General features: G+C 54.8%; 1 pseudogene; it reads left to right on the top strand.

The window, feature by feature from the left end:
• The first annotated feature begins 1,503 nt into the window (after positions 1-1,503).
• On the top strand, positions 1,504-2,239 carry LOC115916131 (annotated as a pseudogene).
• Positions 2,240-7,350: the final 5,111 nt, after the last annotated feature.

Raw genomic sequence — 7,350 nt, 5'->3', positions numbered from 1 at the left:
GCACAGAGATTTGGGGTCTGTGAGTGCTGGCAGGGAGAGATCAGGCACAGGGAAACACCTGCAGGAGGAAAATCTCCAGGAAGCAGAGAGAAGATCAGGCAATGAGAGAAAGCAAAACCCAGCAATGCTGTGGCAGGGAGAGTTCAGAGATGCCCACAGGATCCCCTGCAGTGCAGCCCCTCCCTCTGAACAAGCCCCCTCCCTCCTGTGCCCCAGCCAAGCCTCTGCCCTCAGGGCCGGGGCTCCAAGGCGTGCAGCCCCTCCTGTGCAGGCAGAGCTGCAGCAGAGCCGTGGGGCAGCTCTGCAGCCCCGGGCCCAGTTCCCTCTGCAGAGCACAGGGCTGGGAGCAGCTGCCCGGCCCTGGGGGCTCTGGCAGGGGGCACAGCTGGCTCAGGGTGACGCTGTCCCCAGTGCCCGGCTCTGGGCAATGCTGTCAGGGCAGCCAGGGAAGGAGCTGCATCTCCCTCAATCCAATGCCATCATAAGGACACTTGGAATTCCCCTGAGATTTTCTTCCAAGCTTTGAGCTTTCCTCCAGGATGCAAACCTGACCTGTAGCATCTCTGTGTTTTCTAAAAGCCCCAGGGTGAGGCAGAGAAGTTCTAGGATGGGAAAATGCTGTTGCGTTGGTGAAATGAGCCTTGTGTGTCCCTGGGTACAAATGTGGGGCTGAGACCTTGAGAAGGGATGGACATTTGGTGGACTATGGGGGATCCATCTGCTCTCAGCAGTGTTGGGATGGTTTTAAGGGGAAACATGGGAGGGTGTTTATCCTCCTGTCTGAGAATGGAGAAAGCCCAGAGAATCCTGGAACAGGACAGAATGACAGACATCCTCCCCCTCACTCTCCACTCACCATCTTGCCTCAGAGAACTCACTCTCTGTTCTCCCTGAGGGCAGCAGAAATGCTGAGGGTTTCTGATATCCAAATAAAGTCACCAGGAAAGGGGGAAGAGGAGCTATAAAACTCTAGAATATTTAAACAGACTTTACCATTCCTGGTTTCTGGCAGTGGGGGTGCACATGCTGACCGGGCCTTCTGTGTTAACAGGGTTTCAAAGTGGAACACAAGCACAGGTCCCTGTCCATCTCCCACATCTGCACAGCAAAGCGGAATGATAAAAACCAAAGGCTTTAGTTGCTCTGAACCTGAAGTCCCACTTAGCCAGAATCAGCCAGGGCTCTCCACTTGCAGCTGAAGGAAAATCTGCTAGGAAATCAAAAGGGTATCAGAGGGTTACAGGAGAAGGGTCTGTGGGAAAAGGCTTTGATTTTGCTGGAAGAAGATTCTCCTAACCTGTCACTGACTTTTCTCCATGAACAGCTCCCCAAGGCCTGAGACAGCAAATGTCCAACAGCAGCTCCATCAGGCACTTCCTCCTGCTGGCATTGGCAGACACGCGGCAGCTGCAGCTCCTGCACTTCTGCCTCTTGCTGGGCATCTCCCTGGCTGCCCTCCTGGGCAACGGCCTCATCATCAGCGCCGTAGCCTGCGGCCACCACCTGCACACGCCCATGTTCTTCTTCCTGCTCAACCTGGCCCTCAGCGACCTGGGCTCCATCTGCACCACTGTCCCCAAAGCCATGCACAATTCCCTCTGGGACACCAGGAACATCTCCTACACTGGATGTGCTGCTCAGCTCTTTTTCTTTCTGTTTTTCATCTCAGCAGAGTTTTCCCTCCTGACCATCATGTGCTACGACCGCTACGTGTCCATCTGCAAACCCCTGCACTACGGGACCCTCCTGGGCAGCAGAGCTTGTGCCCACATGGCAGCAGCTGCCTGGGCCAGTGCCTTTCTCAATGCTCTCATGCACACAGCCAATACATTTTCCCTGCCCCTGTGCCATGGCAATGCCCTGGGCCAGTTCTTCTGTGAAATCCCCCAGATCCTCAAGCTCTCCTGCTCCAAATCCTACCTCAGGGAACTGGGGCTTCTTGCTGTAAGTGCCTGTTTGCTATTTGGTTGTTTTGTGTTCATTGTTTTCTCCTATGTGCAGATCTTCAGGGCTGTGCTGAGGATCCCCTCTGAGCAGGGACGGCACAAAGCCTTTTCCACCTGCCTCCCTCACCTGGCTGTGGTCTCCCTGTTCCTCAGCACTGGCACATTTGCCTACCTGAAGCCCCCCCTCCATGTCCTCCCCATCCCTGGATCTGGCCCTGTCAGTTCTGTACTCGGTGGTGCCTCCAGCCCTGAACCCCCTCATCTACAGCCTGAGGAACCAGGAGCTCAAGGCTGCAGTGTGGAGACTGATGACTGGATGCTTTCAGAAACATTAAACTGCTGGCCAATTTCTGCAAATCACTTGTAATAAAAGTCATCTTTGATACTTTTGTTGGTTTCAAGTTGGAGGTTCTTTCTCTTTTTGTTTTACTTTTTTTAATATTGTCCACAAATAAATGTCATTGTTTGTGCCATTTCTCATTTTGTTTCTCTCCACCTTCCCTGTGGCCACAGACTGTGTCAATGAGGGGCTGTGCTCTGGTGGCTTTAAAGGAACTAAAGGATGTCCCAGCAGAGTTTTCTGCAGAGATGCCCTTTTGTTGCCTTCTCTGGAGCTGCAGCAGCAATGTCTGTGTGCAGAGCTGGGGCAGATCAGGGCTGGCCCAGCAGCTGTGCCCAGCAGCAGCAGCAGCACTTGGTGTTGCCAGTGCTGCTGCCGTGGCCCTGCCCCGCTGCCCTGGTGGCCCTGGTGTTGCTGCAGGGCCTGAGTGCTCTCGGGGCCGGGCACAGCCCTGGGGGTGGCAGTGCCGGGGCTGCAGCAGGGACAGGCCATGGGCACTGCTGGGGCAGCGCTGACGCCTCAGGCCAGGCCCTGGGGGCTCCAGGCTCCTTGCCCAGGCTCTCTCAAGAACACGGCCAGGCCAATGCTCAGCACAGAAACCCCCGTGAGCAGCCCCAGGCTGGCCGTGGGCAGGCTGGGGGCAAACAGCATGGCTGGGGCTCTGCAAGGGCCCTGGGGCAGACGGGAAGGAGCAGCAGAGCAGGGGCTGATCCATCCCCAGTGCGCTGCACAGCCCAGGGCAGCGTCCCAGAGCGTCCTGATGGAGCTGCCAACAACATCCCCCTCTGCAGCCCTGGCCTCTCCCCCAGCTCACACAGGTGCCCCATCCTTGCAGGCACAGACACGGCAGCACTGGCTCAGCAGCCCCTGTTTGCATTGCACACAGCAGGGGAGCACCCCCATGCTGTTGCTGTGGGGACATGAACCTGAGGGAGCACAAATGCCATCAGCCCCTGGGGCCAGCAAGGGCTGGGGGACACCAGGGAAACCACTCAGCTTTGTCCTGGCCTCTGCACTCAGCCAGAAAGTTTGTTCCCATCAGCTGGGAGTTTCCTGTCCCACTGCAGACGCTGTTGCTCAGAGCCAGGGCTGCCTGGCAGCCACCCCCAAACTGCCCTCAGCATTTCCTTGGCTTCACCTTTGCTTTCTTTACTCTTCCCTGCTACAAATTTCTTTCTATTGCCCAGCCCCAGGTTCCCTAGCCCTGCAAACAGCCCATCCCTGAGTTGCCCTTTCCTCCTGGCCCCAGCCCCATTGCAGTTCCTGACTTGGCCCCATGGGAACGTCCCTTGGGCAGCAGGATCCAGGCCAAGTGCCATTGGAATTTCTGCAGGCTCCTGCAGTGCCTCCTGCTGCTCATGTCCAGCCTGCTGCAGCCCAGGCCAGGCAGGGGCACATCTGCCTGCTGTGTGCTGGCTCTGGGCCACTCTGTCCCCAGCCTGTAGTGCTGCAGAGGTTGTTGCAGGACTGTGCAGGATGGGCTTTGGGGCTGGCAGGAAACCTCACCTTGTTGGCTTTGGGCCCCTGATCCAGCCTGCCCAGGGCCCTCCTGCAACCCTCCAAGGGTGGTTTCAGAGAATCACAGAATCAGCAAGGTTGAAAAGTCCTTGGAGTTCATCAAGCCCAACCTGTGCCCTGACACTGCCTTGTCTCCCATGATTCCATCTTCTTCTCCAGGATAAACAACCCCGGCTGCCTCAGTGTCCTCACAGGACTTGTGTCCCTTTGGTCCCCAGCCTTGTTGCCCTTCTCTGGTGTCCAGCCCCTCCATGTCCTTCCTAAATTGGGGGACCCAGAACTGTCACAATGCACTCGAGGTGCTGCCCAAGCAGTGCTGAGCACAGGGGAAGAATTGGTTCCCTGCTCCTGCTGGCCACACCATTCCTGATCCATTGGAATGCCAGGGGTTGGATCAGGGAAATGGCCTGGGGAGAGGGTAGGGCCACCACGGTGTCAAACATTTTCAGCCATGAAGGGTCTTGATTTTAATTTCTATTCAGCACTGGATTAGAAGTTCCTGGGGGCCCAATATCACCATGGACCCCATGATATCCATCTATAATCAGGTCCTGCTCAAAACAATGCTCTGCATTTTTTTTCAATACAATATATTCACATTAAATGAACTACTTGAAATCTCCATGGAGGCCTCAGAACTGAACATTTAAATCATTGGTGCTGCTTGTCTTCTTGGAGCCCTGGTGACACAAGATCCTGCAGTGTCACCAGGGACCCTTGGTTCCATGGGGCACCACAGTGTCAAGAAAAAAAATTGTTCCCTCAGTAGGAAAGAGTGATCATCAACCAATGGCCCCTGAGGATCCATCCCCATCAGAGCAGCAATGAACAGAAATGGGCACAGCTTTGTGGCTGCCCCAGCTTTGGCATGGGCCCTGGGCCTGGAGCAGGAGCAGCTCTTGAGGGCCCCAAGGCCGGGTCACCTGGTGCTGCCCTGGGCAGATGGGATGGCAGCAGGGGCTGCAGAGCTCTCAGCACCTCAGGCCGAGGGGAGCAGGGCAGCCAGGCTGCCTCCTTTGGCCTTGGCCATGCACCTTCCCCATGGCTGGGGCAGGTCCTGTGGCAGCTGCAGCTGCTGCTGGCCCTTGCCAGGGGCTGAGGGCGTGGGGCAGTGCCCACAGCAGCCTGGCCTGAGCAGAGAATGGGGCCAGAGCTGGCTGGGCTGGGAGGGCATCAGGCCCTTGGTGCTGGGAGCTCAGGGCAGCTGGCAGAGCTAAGGGGAGCTGGGCTGGGCTGAGAGCCTGGCCCAGAAACCATCAGTGTCCATCTCAGCCTGGCTGAGCGTGCAGGGGCAGGACTCAGGCCAGGCCTTGGGGGCAGGGCCCGCCTGTGCAAGGCATTGCAAACAGGCAAGTGGCCCTGTGGCTGCTCTGTGCCCTTGGTGGCACGGACAGAGCAGGGACAGGGCCCAGGCTGCTGCGGGATGGGGAGGGCATTGAATTCCAGCACACACCTCAGCTCTCTGATGATCCTGGCACCATGCTGGGCCCTGTTCCAGGCTGGAGCAGAGCAGATGTTGATGGGACAGGAGCCCTGTGGGGCTGTCAGGGACCTGCAGCTTGAAAGGTGCTCTGATTTCCCTCATATCTGGGAGAGATCCAATCCCAGCTGGGCACCTCAGGGCACAAGTGGCACTGCCTGTTCATGGGCACACAACTGATGTCTGCCTGGGAAGGGGCACAGGTTTTAATACCTGTTAGTTTCATAAAATACAACAAATCTTTATTATCTGGGTCATTTAAGTACTTTTAAGAAATGGCAAAGTTTTCCCACCAGGACCGAGGAATTTCCTGGATCTACTGGATCCTTCTACTGATAGCAAGAGAAGAAATACTGATTTCCCCTCTACCTTTCCCACTGGACATTCAATCTAATATTTAATCAGCCTTTTTCCTTGAGGTGTTCCCAGCTCTCCTGTTTAAATGCCTGTGTCTAAGGACATTTCATCTCACTACACCAGCTGGATCTATGTCCTTCCTGCCCTCTCAGATATCCTCCTCCAGATGCTCTCTGGTCATTCGAGTGGAACAAGTGACTGGTTTCATGCTTTGAACTTCAGGGAGTGGCCAAATCTTTCAAGTTCAAAAAAATATGAATTGAATATCTCACTGTGGTTATATGTAGAGAGAATGGTAAGGGGCACAGTATTCCCCAATGAGTTGCCTGGGGCCAATTAAGAACAGGTGGCATGGATACTTAATACACCTGTAAGCGATTAGGTACAAGGACCATAAAAGGGTGGAGTCAGCCAAAGAGTCAGAGTAAGAGTCAGAAGCCTGCAAGAAGCAGAAGGAGGACTGTAAGAGCCAGATGAAGAATGCAAGAAGAGCTGCATGACTGGTATAAAGCTGCAGGAGGAGATGAAGAAGACCAGGACCCCAGGAGAGGGTGAGGACCAGGAGAAAATGAGAGGGCTGCAGCAGGACCAGGAGAGTCCCAGGGGAAGATAGTGAGCCTCCCCAGAGGGGATGAATATTCCCAGAAGAAGACTGACCCCAGCAGAGGGTAGACCCCAGGAGAGGGTTGGAGAAATTTCCAGGACATGCCAGGGGCTCTGTGGCAGTCTGGCAGCAATATCCTTCATTGGATCGCTGCTGGATTAGCTGCAGATGCTCCTGGCTGGACACGGACAGAAAAGCCCCTGGGGGGATGGACTCTGTACTTGTAATGTTCACTGTTATATATAAGTATTGTTGTATAATGTATTACTGTAATATATATGTATTGTTGTAAACGTGTTTAATCCAACAACAGGGGGCTCTATCTCAGAATTACCATTTATGTATTTTTAAAAATTATTCCTGTTCAGAAAACCATTGGGGATGGTGGAACTCTCAGATGCTGCAGGGACATCCCAGAGCTGAGGGAAGAGCTGTGATGGTTATTAAACTGTTCAAATGTCCAACTTGTGTTTGTTGGCAAGAAACCTTTCTGTGCCTCTGAGTGTCACCAGGCCTGAGCCCAAAGGACACAAACCTGATGAGTTGTTCCCACTGCAGGGGCTGCACTTGGCCCTTGGCTCTGCACAGGAGAGCTCTTCATCCCCTTTCTCTCTTTTCCCTGGCCATGGAGGGAGCTCCTGACTTCAGCCTGTGACTCGTGTGTGCAAAGAGCAAATCTGAGCAGAATTGGGGCAGGGAGGGTTTGGGGGGACCTTGGGATCTGTGCTGGGCACAGAGGGTGTTTTCCATTGCTCTGAGGCTGTCTGCTGTGGAAAGTGGATTTAATATCCAGCAGAGGAATGACTTTTGCATTGGATGGAGCTGTGCCTTGCCTTGGCTTTGTTGGCTGACAAGAAATGAACATCCCTCTGTGTCTGGGGCAGCTCCTTCTGCAAGGAAAGCAGGTGGGAGTTGGAGCCAAGGAGCTGAAAGCTGCAGGTGCAGCCTGGGCTGGAGGGAGCTCAGATTTGCACAAGGCTGCTCTGAGTGCCAGGGCTTGGAGGGGGAAATGGTGGGGTGGGGGTAGGGACAGAGTCTGAGTGATTGTCAGCCATGAAGGGTCTTGATTTTCATATCTATTCAAACTGCATGAGGAGGTACTTGG

This window comes from Camarhynchus parvulus, unplaced genomic scaffold (genome assembly GCF_901933205.1).
Source record: "Camarhynchus parvulus unplaced genomic scaffold, STF_HiC, whole genome shotgun sequence".
NCBI classification, from domain to species: domain Eukaryota; kingdom Metazoa; phylum Chordata; class Aves; order Passeriformes; family Thraupidae; genus Camarhynchus; species Camarhynchus parvulus.
The sequence above is the reverse complement of the archived record's forward strand: the minus strand, read 5'-3'. Positions and strand labels throughout refer to the sequence as shown.